Below are 12,733 nucleotides of genomic sequence, written 5' to 3'. Positions count from 1 at the left end.
GGCGACTATGGCCACCGCTGCTGCCGAAGCTGCTGGCAAATGCTCAGATCTGTCTCCTTGCCTGGATTTTCCCTCTCTGGCCTAACTCTGTGTACTGTGATGGCACACTTGGTGTGATTCTCTGGCTTAGGACTGTTCACTGGAACTCTAAAACTACTTTCTATGCGAGAGCTTGTTTAGCCTTCAGCTTCTCCTCCACTATCTTCCCGGAAGCCCCTATGAGCATGGTTTAAATTTTATTTCTTTGGGATAAAATGACAATGTTATCTAATTTCAAGTTTTATAAAGGTTATGCTATGTAAGGGCCTTTCTAAGGTGAAGATTTAATACACTGATGTCAAACTAACCTTTAATTCTATGAATTACATGTATTGTTACACTTGTATTTTTGTAATCAACTTTTTAACAACTGTTTTTCATTTCTTGCATTTGAAGAATGAAAAATATGGAATACTTCACAAATTTTCATACCATCCTTGTGCAAGTACTATTTTAATCTCTGTATTGTTGTAATTTGGGTAGACCTGCTGCTGAAGCATGTAGTAACCTCTAAATTTAAGTAGTTATTGATGCAATCTTTATACAGGCACATATTCATGGTTGCCTATTTGTAACAAGGAACCCTTATTGTTCCTAAAAATGCTATTGATCTTATTTCTCTAAATTTCTGTCTATAGTGGAAAAAAATTATATTGTTTGGTCGATTACTCACATTTGCAATTTTTTGTCAATAACTATTTTGTCATTTTCATTTTAAATGTGATCATATTTTGAAGCCTTTACAGCTAAGTCCAAAGGTGATGGCTTTTCAAGTACTTATTTATCAACTGAGTTATCTTTGTGGAGCTAATGGATTCAAAGTAAGCCTTGGTTAAGATCCACTTCTAAACTTCTGCAGCTTAAAATTTCCTAAATGAGGTCTCTGTGGCACAAATGTCTTCCTGACCCTTACCCTTCTTCCATGTAGGAACAGACCAACCAGAATATCTTACACTGACAGCATAGATTGTCTTACTGGAACAAAACTAATCTTAGTTACAAGGGATCATAGAGAGATGAACACTTCAGACCGAACTGTTCAGAATAGAAGGTATTTTATCAAAATATAATTGTTTGGGCTGGGAAGTTGGCTCAGTGCATGCCTTGCATGTCTGAAGCCCTGGGTTTGATTCCTCAGCACCACATAAGGAAAAAGAAAAAAGCCGGAAGTGGTGCTGTGGCTCAAGTGGTAGAGCACTAGCCTTGAGCTGAAGAGCTGAGGGACAGGGCCCAGGCCCAGATTTCAGGCCCAATGACTGGACCCAAACAACAATATATATATGTATATATATATATATATATATACATATATATATATATATGTATATATATATATATATATATAATATTTATTTTACCTATGATTTCAAAAGTAGTTAAAGCCAAGAAGGTGAAAATGTTGTTCATATGCATGTTTACTTAATATCCTGGCCTGTCTACCATACAACCAGGCAGGAACTTACACTACTGACTTTCCATCACCAAATATTTTCATAGCTCCTGGAGAAGTCTATATATTTCTCCTCGATATTAGGCCTTAAATTGGTAATGTTTAAATCAAAGTGTTTCCTCTTGCCTCCAGGCTTTACATTTACAAATGGTAAAGCTTTAGGTCTAACTCTACCAAAAACTGAGGTAGAGATAATGGAATAATACTTTAAAACAGATTTGCCTTTGATACCCTAACCACAACAGAACAATGCATAACAATTTCTTATATTATATATACTTATATATTTTATATTTATATGTGCTGATCTTAAATTTCACACAGTAAATCTTACTAGAATTAATTTATAATTTGACGAATAAATTGAAATTTATTCCCATAAATAGATTGGAACATAAATAATTAGGTTTAGAATATATATTCGAATATAAAAAGTATCAATGCAATGTCTTTGGTATAAACTTGTGATACCTTCTAAGTGTTCTTGGTCTTCTGAATTCACATAGTAAAAAAAAAAACAGTATTGTTTTCCTCTAATCTAGAAGAGATTTTACACTGCTGCTGTGTTTATTGTATTAACTCACTGGTCCCAAAGTGTTTTTCTCCATATTATGCCTAAAAGCTATTATTCTTCTACAGTACCCACGGGTCCGAGGATACCAGGTCCCAGGTTATCTGCATCATCAGATAACAATGGCAAGTCTTCTAACCTTGGCCCATCCAAAATGCTAACAGAAAGTAATTGAAGACCCATCTCAATTTTTCATTTCCTAGAATATTTCAGGGCCCCAATTCCTTGCAGTAATTAGCAGCAAGCAATTGTGAAATTTAAGGCAACTTCAAATGAAAGAGGAGATCACAAAATATGAGTGAAAGTCCTGTAGTTCAAACTTTCAATTTACAGATGACAAGCCCATATTAGTAAACAAAATCACAAATGTCACAAGATTATTTTTAATACCTCACTGCTAATGATGAATGAAAGATTTCAGTCCAGCATAAGTAGGCCAAAAAATTTCCTGGAATGATAGATCCATAATTGTTCTACCAAGGCTAGGAAAACTTGACTTAGATGTCAAATATAATTTAAAAAAACTAATTGAGAAGACCCCAGTGCTTCAAAACACTGGTACTTCAGTAAAACTTGGTTCTGTAGTATAAAAATGTTGTCATTCTCAAACCAATGATAACCTACATTTAATCTCCTGAAAGTATATTCCTTTTCAAATAAACTTTCTAGAATCATATTCACCAAAATAACACTTGACAAGTAGATGATAGTGACATTAAAAGTTTTTCAAGTGTAGGAATCAAGTTACAATAGAGTTGATTTATTTACCCAGCACTAATGCAAAATAAGTTCAATCATTAATTAAAGTGTAGAAATAGTATCTCCCACCATTTGCGTTGTTCAGTAGGTGCCTTCCAGAAATGTGTTAAATAGATCAGCCTCCCATAATTCAAACCCAAATATTAGCTAATAAAGTAAATTTCATCACATAAGAAGGTACATTTTAAAAAGTCACTAATAGTTGCCTTATCATGTGTTGCCTTATCATATATTTTCCCTATCTGTCTAACATAGTAATAAATATTACTTTAAGTCTTGAATATGGGTACTGATCAGAGATGTGACAAACCTAAAATCTATCTTCTATTTCTATCATATTCCTCTATAGTAGTAAATTTTAGTTTTCTTCTTTTTCCAAAACTTATAGGTAGTAGAAAATATCCTATGTAAAATAAAATAATCACACACCATTGCACAAAGCCATTTATAAAAACTGGTAGTTAGCTATAAATTCTAAGCGATTTTTAAACTTTCTTGTTGACTAAAGATTAATCTTCCAAAAAGATGAGAATAAAATCATGTTTAGATGCTTCACGTCTCCAGTCTTGCAAATTGTAATTACAGATGAATGAATTATGGAAGTATATGCTGACATCAGTTTAAGTATATGTAGGATTGAAACTCCATGAAATGTATATAAACCTTTCAAAGTATTAACAGACAGTTTAATAGAATGAATATCAGGAAGTTGAAACCAGAAAGGAATAATAGTAAAGACATAGAATGAATGAAAAATGGAACAAGGGGCAAGTACAGCTAGAATACTCAATGTACACATGTAATAAAGGAAGTGATAAATCTGAAATAAATCATGGAGAAAGGGTTGGTTGACAATGATAGGAGTGACTCTGATCCAAGAGCATTGGAAAATTAGATGGACATATTTAATTGTAACACACTTGCACAACCTTTTGAAATTCAGTTAAAAACACAACTACAAACAAAAACACACAAAAATTACAAACAAACAGCAATCTCTAGAAAGTATGTATATGACCTCACAAAATTTTAAACAGTTAATGGAGGGCAGTCTTGGGAAAAGTAAACAAAGCTGTTCAAAGAGGGCAGTTTAGGGTAGGGGAGAATTTTGAAGAGATTTAAATAGATTGTCTAAGGTTATAAATCACCTACATCTACTGCTAATATTTTCTTCTGTGTGTTTTTTTTTTTTTTTTGGTCCGGTCGTGGGGCCTGAACTCTGGGCCTGGGCATTGTCCCTTAGCTCTTCTGGTCAAGGCTAGCGCTTTACCACTTGAGCCACAGCTCCACTTCCGGCTTTTTTTTTTTGCTTATGTGATGCTCAGGAATTGAACCCAGGGCCTCAGGCATGCAAGGCAAGCGTTCTACCACTGAGCCACTTTCCCAGCCCCCATTCTGTGAGTATTCTTTGTCTGAACTGGTTACTCCAGTCCTGAGCTGTGACTTCATAGCTTATGAAGATAGAATGGAAGAATCAAGATCAAGAAACCATTACACCACCGGAGAGAAAACAGTCCTCTATGGTTTCTCTCATCTCTCTTCATTACTCTTTTCTCTTACTTTTAATAAAGTCAAGTGATTTTGAATTATATTTCCTTCTTTTTCAGAGAATTACTGTTTGGTTATTAAATGTCAATTCACAAATTTTGATGTCTTTTTTAAAAAGAATTTTGAATTTAAATTCCACTACAACTTTGTTTTACACAGTGAGAGTATATTTCCTGGGTAAGGACAATTCTCAAGGGAACCTACAGGATTTATAGCAAGGTTTGTGAGGCTTGTTTGTTTAGTGTGAAAATGAGCCATATTCACCCACATTGCTCCCTCTCAGCTAAGTCTCCATGGATTTCTTTGCATGAAAGCCTATTTTCCCAGACAATGTTAAATTTTCTTAATAGGCTAAGTTGTTAAAAAGTTTGAACAATTAAAATTTACCTGTCATAAATTTTTAAATCTTTTGAAATTCCTTTATGAAAATCGTGAATTCACCAATCTTAATCCCACCTTTACCATCAAAAACAGTTGACATGTTGTTTTCATGATATAGTGTCCATGAAACTACTATTTTCCAGGGGCTTTGTTATGCATATATTTGACCATATAAGCTGATGCTCAGCAAAATGAACTCCAAGATATGGAAACAGATATTTATTTGCAGTTGCTTTTTTTGATGTACTATGTGATCTCTATTTTCTTTGAGATGTTCCCCTATGGTTTATCCCCTGCTGTGTTTGATTTTGGTACCCTGTGTATTGTGTATGCATTTACCTTAATTAGGGAAGGGAACAGGAACAAAAAAAAATGGCGAGACAAAGGACAAACAGCAAACCAATGTAATAGCATTTCTCACAAGACAATAAGTTGGAAATGTACATTACAACTTGGGAGGGGTATTAGGGTGAAGGAAAAACTGAGAAAAATGAGAGAGGGGATAACAAGTTTGAAAAGTTATGTATTCACTACCTTACAATGACTGTAACCACAGTGCACATCACTTTCACATTAAAATTAAATTTAAAAAATAAGCTGATGAAATAAAATTTCACTGTTTTGGTAGAGTAAATATTATTCTTTATGTAGTAACTTAAAAATCAGTATTATTTGGCATCTAATTTGAATTAATTACCTCTTCTTTATCAGAGGGTCATCAACTTGAATGATACCAACTAGACAATTTTTTCACAATATACTTGCCAATATTTTGAAAATAGAATAAATTAATACTTTGTTATACTAAAACAGAAAACAATTTAATTCTATGGAAACCCATAACTTTTAAAAGTAAATAAGTTGTTAATAGGAAAGAATGTATGTGTTCTTCAAAATTCCTATGACTAATAACTACTCATTTTCAAATTCTGAACATTCCATACCTGAGAGATTCAAAATATACCTGTTTGCATGTTATGTAATTCTGCAGTAGATGCATTTTCCAATGGGGTGTTACAGACTGAGAAGTGAACAGAAAAAGAGCCACATTCTGATGTGGGATAAAACTATGAAGCATGTGATAATTAATTCTGCAAGAGTAAGCAGTTGTTTATCAGATTAAGCTATTATTTCTATGACCATCAATCACAGGATTCATGCCATAAACTCATCCTAGCCCACTAGTTTCCAACTTGTAGGGTGCACCTCAAAATTCCCTTAATTCATATCAAGAATAGCTTATGTCCATTGTGAAAATACACTGCACCTCTGCTAATGTGATGCCCTCCATATTCTGGAAAGAACACCACTATAAACAGGGTTGCATCATTTTTCCTCCACTGGTATTCTTGAAAATATTATTTATATTTATACTTTTTTAACTATCATGGATAATCAGGAGGTGAAGATTGGAAGATTACAGTTCAAAGATTGTGAAGACTAAGGGTCTATGTTGAAGGGGCAGAATGATGCAGGCTCTGGCCTCAGGATTATCTGAGGACTGTGTTTGAGTATTAGGAAAGCTCTTGGCATGCCAGGCTAGAGAGGGAAAATGTTCTCTCTCCCTATCTGAAAACAAATGTCACAGACTCCTGGGAGCTGAGGAAGTATCTCTTCTGCTTGCTGAAGCATAGTTGAACACTAAAACAACAAATCAAAAAATTTAAAAGGAGGAAAAGTTTGGATGAAGGTATGAATATTTTGTGGTTTTCCATGCAAAATCCTAAAATAATTTTACATCAAGCTCTTTTTGTTCTTAATATTTTAAACTTACCACAAGGAGATATTTTAACTAGCGCTGAGTGCCATTTTGAACAAATATCAGAAAAACTTTATTTAAATGCTCCCGTATGGATTAAGATTGCATTGGATGCAGAATAGCAACTAGGAACATTATTACATAAGGGGCAAGGATAGGGTTTTCTGTCTACACAGGATGGAAACAATATTAGCTTCCTGCCTGATGGATACAGACGCGGCCCAGTGAGGACAGCCCCATATCCTGCAAGGAATCGGCCACCAGTTGAGGAAAAAGAAATCCCCACTGCCCACCTGGGGGCAGATTAAAAAGTTGACTGGAGAAGGCAAAAGATGTTACAATGCAATGGTAAACCTGTCACGACTGAGAACTTGTTCTTGGCCATGTGTGCCCTGCTTACTGTAAACTCTGTCCATGCTAATGCTAATTTAACTTATTGGGCCTTTGTTCCTAACCCTCCTTTATTGGAACCTGTTGTTTGGGGAGACATGGATATAGCCGTCAATAATGTTCCTGCTGTTTTGTCTCCTCCTTGGAATAATTTGACATTTTACAATAAGGATGATGGTAGCTTTTTAAATTTTACTTACTATACTCATCCCTTGTCTGTTTGTCTGGGGCCTCCTCCATGTTTAGTTATGAATTGGCAACATTGGGTTTTACCTGGGAAACGCACTTCCAATTCTAGAACACAGCTGCAGCGATTAACTACTTGGTCCATTAATAGTAGTTGGGAAAGTGTCACCTTTGATGGGAAGTTATCCTTACCTATGTGTCCCGATTTTACTTATATTGATTTAAAATATCAGCCTTTTGTGTGGCAAGAGTGTAGAGGAAAATTTGGAAAAGTGTTCAATAATTTTATTAATTGGGGACCTTTTGGACAGTTTATTAATACATGTTCAGAATGGAATATTACCAGATGTGATTTATCAAATGTTACTAGGATGCTGGAAACCATTAATGAATCACTTACTGGAGATCAACTGATGGCCTGGGGAGATGGAGGCATTGCAGATGCTCGATGGGCTTTCATGACTGCACCCACTGCTGTTCAGACTCATCTTTGGAAGGTCAGAGCGGTGCTGAAACCCGTGATGCTATCAAATGGATCATTTTCAGGGAAGTCGAACTCTACGTCCACTTATAATTTTACTTTGTACAAATCTTATGATGTAACTGCTTGTGTACCTCTGCCTTATGTATTTTTAGTGGGAAATTTTACATTTTCTCCTACTATTTCTTGTTTTAATTGTCTCCTTATTCTTGCATTAATTCCTCTCTTAATTTTAATGACAGTGATAGTACTATGATATTACAACAAAGAACTCATATTTGGCTACCTGATGAATTAGGAAGAAAATGGTCCCAAAATCCTTTGGATAGTGTTATTGAATTTTTTTTACCAAACTACTAAAACGTACAAAGCGTATGATTGGAGCCATTGTATCTGTGATCTTAAACTTAATTTCTATTACCACTGTTGCTGTGGTGTCTGGAATTGCCCTATACACTGCCTTACAAATTAAGCACTTTGTGGAAGAATGGCACCGGGATTCATATGAATTGTGGGTCTCACAGGTAGAAATTTATGCTCTATTATAAACACAGATTAATATTCTTAAACAGACAGTGGGATGGTTAGGAAAAAAGTTATTGGTTGTGGAAAAACAGTAATTGTTAAAATGTGATTGGAATTTTATTACCTTTTGCATTACTAATGTAAAATGTAATAAATCTATACATGATTAGAATTTAATACAGCAGTATTTATCTGGAAATTCTACAGCTCCTCAATTGATTGCTCAGTTACAATTTAATGTACATGATATTTTTGGTAAACAATTTACAAATGATGGTGCTTCTAATATTGATGATGCATTTATTAAACAATTGGAAGGGTTGGATCCGAAAGAAATACAGTGAGTTTGATGATGAACTGCCTATTTTTTCTTATCCTGTAATTCGACCACCCCTTATAAATGGTATAGCTCAACCAGCCAGATATGAAGGTGTTGTTGTTGATGATATTGGTAAACTTAAGAAGGCAGTTGTATGGTCCTCAGTATCATTATGTTAAGGAATTGCTTAATGGGCTTGCCCGATATTACAATAATTTTGCTCCCATGGATTGGAAGATGCTTTGTAGTGCCTTGCTTAAGACACCTAAATACCTACAATGGCAAATGTGGTTTACTGAGTTATGTACAAAAAGGGCTAGACAAAATGCACAGAGCAGTAATCCACACCTGCAGATCATAACGTTTCCCATGTTAAGTGGAACAGAACGATAAGCGGATGCTCATATAAAAGTAAACTCTCCTGAAGAGATCCATGAGCAGTTAAGAGACATAGGAATTGAGGCATGGGAAAGGATTCCACCGGTAGGAGAGCATTATGGCTCTTGGACTAAAGTAATTCAAAAACCTAGTAAACCCTATGTTGAAATTTTATCAAGATTGAAAGTGACCTTGGAACGTACTGTTGTGGGAGAGGCTCCACGGCAACAACTGCTGCACATGTTGGCTCATGAGAATGCTAATGAGGACTGTAGACGAGCCCTATTGCCTATTAAAGAATCTGGGGATGTGAATACATATTTAAGGGCCTGCAAAGACTTTACATCTGAATCCAGGCATATGCAGGTGTTTGCTGAAACTATGGCCACTACATGATTGTTATTATTTTGTTTGCACTTGTACTGTTATATTTCATGTTTATGAAACCAGTGCAAGTGTCTATGATAACCCTGTGGAAAGCTTTACTTTTAAAACAAAAGAAAAAAGAAGGAAATTGTGAAGACTCAGGGTCTATGTTAAAGGGGCAAAATGATGTAGGCTCTGGCCTCAGGATTATCTGAGGACTATGTTTGAGTATTAGGAAAGCTCTTGGCATGCCGGGCTGGAGAGGGAAAATGTTCTTTCTCCCTGTCTCAAAACACATGTCACAGACTCCTGGGAGCTGAGGAAGTAGCTCTTCTGCTTGCTTAAACATAGATGAGCAGCTGGTCAAGCAGTTTCCTGATATTGAAGAAGTGGTTTGAGCTTGCTCTAAAATAGTTTAGATAATAATATACCAAGACATTGCCTCATAGTTCAAGTAAAAATGTATCTGTTGAAATTTTTGTGTGAATGTCTTCTGACCAAATCTTGGCAAAGATCATGCTTGCTTGTCCTTAAATACCACTTAAATAAAGCACAGCATGCAGTGGCAATTGCTGTTTGCACTCTGCATCCCCTATATACTGGTGATTTTGTTACCATTATCCAGGGACCTCAAAGCAGTAGATGTTGACAAAAGCCCACCCAGGCAGGAAGGATCCCTAGATTCTTATCTCCAATAAACTTCTCAGCAAAAGACAGACACAAGTGAGCTGAGGTTGAAGTGGTAGGGCACGAGCATTGAGCATAAACAGGCTCAGAGACAGTGTCCAGTCCCAGAGTTCAAGCCATAGGACAAACCAATAAAACAAAAACAAAAATAAAAACAAATCCCAAACCTAGCATTTTTCTCACTGTATACAGAGGCACACAATTAAGGAATTTGATTCCTGTGTTACATACAGGTAGAAGAAAGATGTCACACAATTATTCTCTTCATACCATGTTATACCAAAGCTTCAAAAAATTGCCCTTTTTCTAAATTTATAAATTAATATCATCCATTTGTTGACAACTCTGTCTACATTATTCACATTATCATTTTATACATGAAGTGTTGGAATTATCTATTAACTGAGTTCTAATTATAACTCTCATGAAAGAATATTCTAGGCAAATAGAATGCAAGAAACATTTGTAAATTTGTCAATTTAACACTCTACTTAAAAAGAATTTTGTAAGTATCCTATAGAATATGAAATTACAATCAAAACCAAAATATTCATTTTTAAATCTAAACTCTAATTTAGCAAGATCTACATAGTCCTTCATTAGATCAACTTTGCTATTTCTCCAGGCTTAAGTTTTTGTAATCCTTCATCCTTTCCTTGGAATCTAACAGAGTGATGATTACTTACTTTTTCAAATTTTGGATGGGAATCACGAACCATTTTGCATCTAAGAATGTTCTGTAATGAAGAGAGCATTTAAAACACAACTGAGGATTATATATGAGTTGCATTTCAATAGGAAACTTGACTTCTCAAAACATAATGACAAAATTAACCAAAATGTCCAACTTTGTATTCCTTTCTTGTTTGGTTTATTTTATTAAGACAAAATTATACTACCTGGTCCAGCGAAGGTATCACTGTGTAATTCCACTATCTAATCTCCTATCTTAGTCTGAGTGCTAGAATTCTAGGCTTATATTACATTGCCCTGCCATAGTTTCTTGTTTATTTAATCTAGATACAGACTAGCAATTCTAAACTTCTCAGTAATATTATCCACTGTAGTGCTCAGAGTGTTCATTTATTCTTTTCAAAGATGTTCTAACATTTGACACAGGATATGAACATTATCAGATGCACCTGCAGGAGTCTCTGATTCATTCCTCCATGGATCCAATCCCTTTAATAATGATTACTTGACTCTCTTATTATCTCTGGTCCCTATCTATGTAATAGTCAAACTTTTTTGAAGAAAGTTCACTTGAGGACTTTCTAAAATTAACAATTATCACTTGATTCTAGTCTTACTCTGAGCATATTTTCTATTGTTTTCTAACTTTTCCACATATTCTGAGAGTTGCTTCATATGTGTATTTTTGCACATATAAGTGCCTCTGTATATATTTGTATGATTGCATGTATGTATGCAAAAGCCTCAAAATCTTATTCAGCAATCTTGCGAATGACTGGTATTCCAATACTTGAGCCATTTTTCCAATCCAGCTTTTGGCTGGTTAATTATATATAGTTTTCAAAGACTGTTCTGCCCAGGCTGGATGCAAATTGAACTTCCCAGACTCCTTTACATGCTTAGGTTTTATTTCTCCAGTAGTATCAATTTTTAAATTACAAACATTTTGTGAGTGTAAAGGCTAAGCTGTAGCCTAGATTTTTAACTCAAGAATTCATATAAAGATAGATGAACATGCACATTACATATGTTGAGTGTACACTGTTAGAAATGTGATCCTAAAGCAACTCCATTTGTAATAGCCCCACAAAAAATAAAATACTGAGGAATTAAATTAACCAAAGAAGTGAAGGACCTCTACGATGAAAACTTTAACATCTTGAAAAAGGAAATCAAAACAGAACTTAGAAAATGGCAAAACTTCCCATGCTCCTGGATTGGAAAGATTAACATCTTGAAAATGGCAATACTTCCCAAGGCTATCTACAAATTCAACACGATACCTATCAAAATTCCAACCTCATTCTTCAAGGAAATAGAAGAGGCAATGCAAAAATTCATATGGAACAATAAAAGAGCCCGAATAGCAAAAAGGCTCCTCAACGGAAAGAACACTGCTGGAGGAATATCAATACCAAATTTCAAACTCTACTATAAAACCATAGTAATCAAAACAGCTTGGTACTGGCATAAGAACAGACCTCAGGACCAATGGAATATTATTGAAAACCCAGAAATGAAATTACAGACCTATAGCCATCTAATCATCCATAAGGGAACTAAAAAAATAGAATGGAAGAAAGACAGCCTCTCCAGTAAATGGTGCTGGCAAAATTGGTTAACTACTTGTAGAAAAATAAAGCTAGATCCTTATAGATCAACCTGCACCAGCGGCAACTCCAAATGGATCAAAGACCTCGGAGTCAAAGCTGACACTGAAAACATTACAGGATGGAATAGGAGAAGTCCTAGGTCTCCTTGGCGCAGGGCGAAATTTTCTTAATAGAGACCCGGAAACACAACAAATCAAAGAAAGGTTGGACAAATGGGATTGCATGAAGTTTCAGAGCTTCTGCATGGCAAAGGACATAGCTAGTAAGATCAATAGAAAGCCCACGGATTGGGAGAAGATCTTCACTAGCCATACAATGGACAAGGATCTCGTATCTATAATATACTTGGAACTCAAAAAAATTAAATCCCTCAACAACAAATCCTCAAAGAAACAACTGCCCAATAAATAAGTGGGCGAAAGACTTCAAGAGAAACTTCTCTGAAGAAGAAAGAAGGAGGATGGCCAATAGACACATGAAGAAATGCTCAACCTCTCTAGCCATTAAAGAAATGCAAATCAAAACAACATTGAGATACCACCTCACTCCAGTTAGAATGACAAAAATCAAGAACTATAGCAACAACAG

General features: G+C 35.1%; 1 pseudogene; it reads right to left on the bottom strand.

Moving 5' to 3' along the window:
* Nucleotides 1-439: 439 nt before the first annotated feature.
* Nucleotides 440-539, bottom strand: LOC122101436 (annotated as a pseudogene).
* Nucleotides 540-12,733: the final 12,194 nt, after the last annotated feature.

The sequence above is a fragment of the Dipodomys spectabilis genome, unplaced genomic scaffold (assembly GCF_019054845.1).
Source record: "Dipodomys spectabilis isolate Male_0828 unplaced genomic scaffold, ASM1905484v1 ptg000663l, whole genome shotgun sequence".
Taxonomy (NCBI): Eukaryota; Metazoa; Chordata; class Mammalia; order Rodentia; family Heteromyidae; genus Dipodomys; species Dipodomys spectabilis.
Note: the sequence above shows the minus strand (reverse complement) of the source record. Positions and strands in the feature narration are given on the sequence as shown.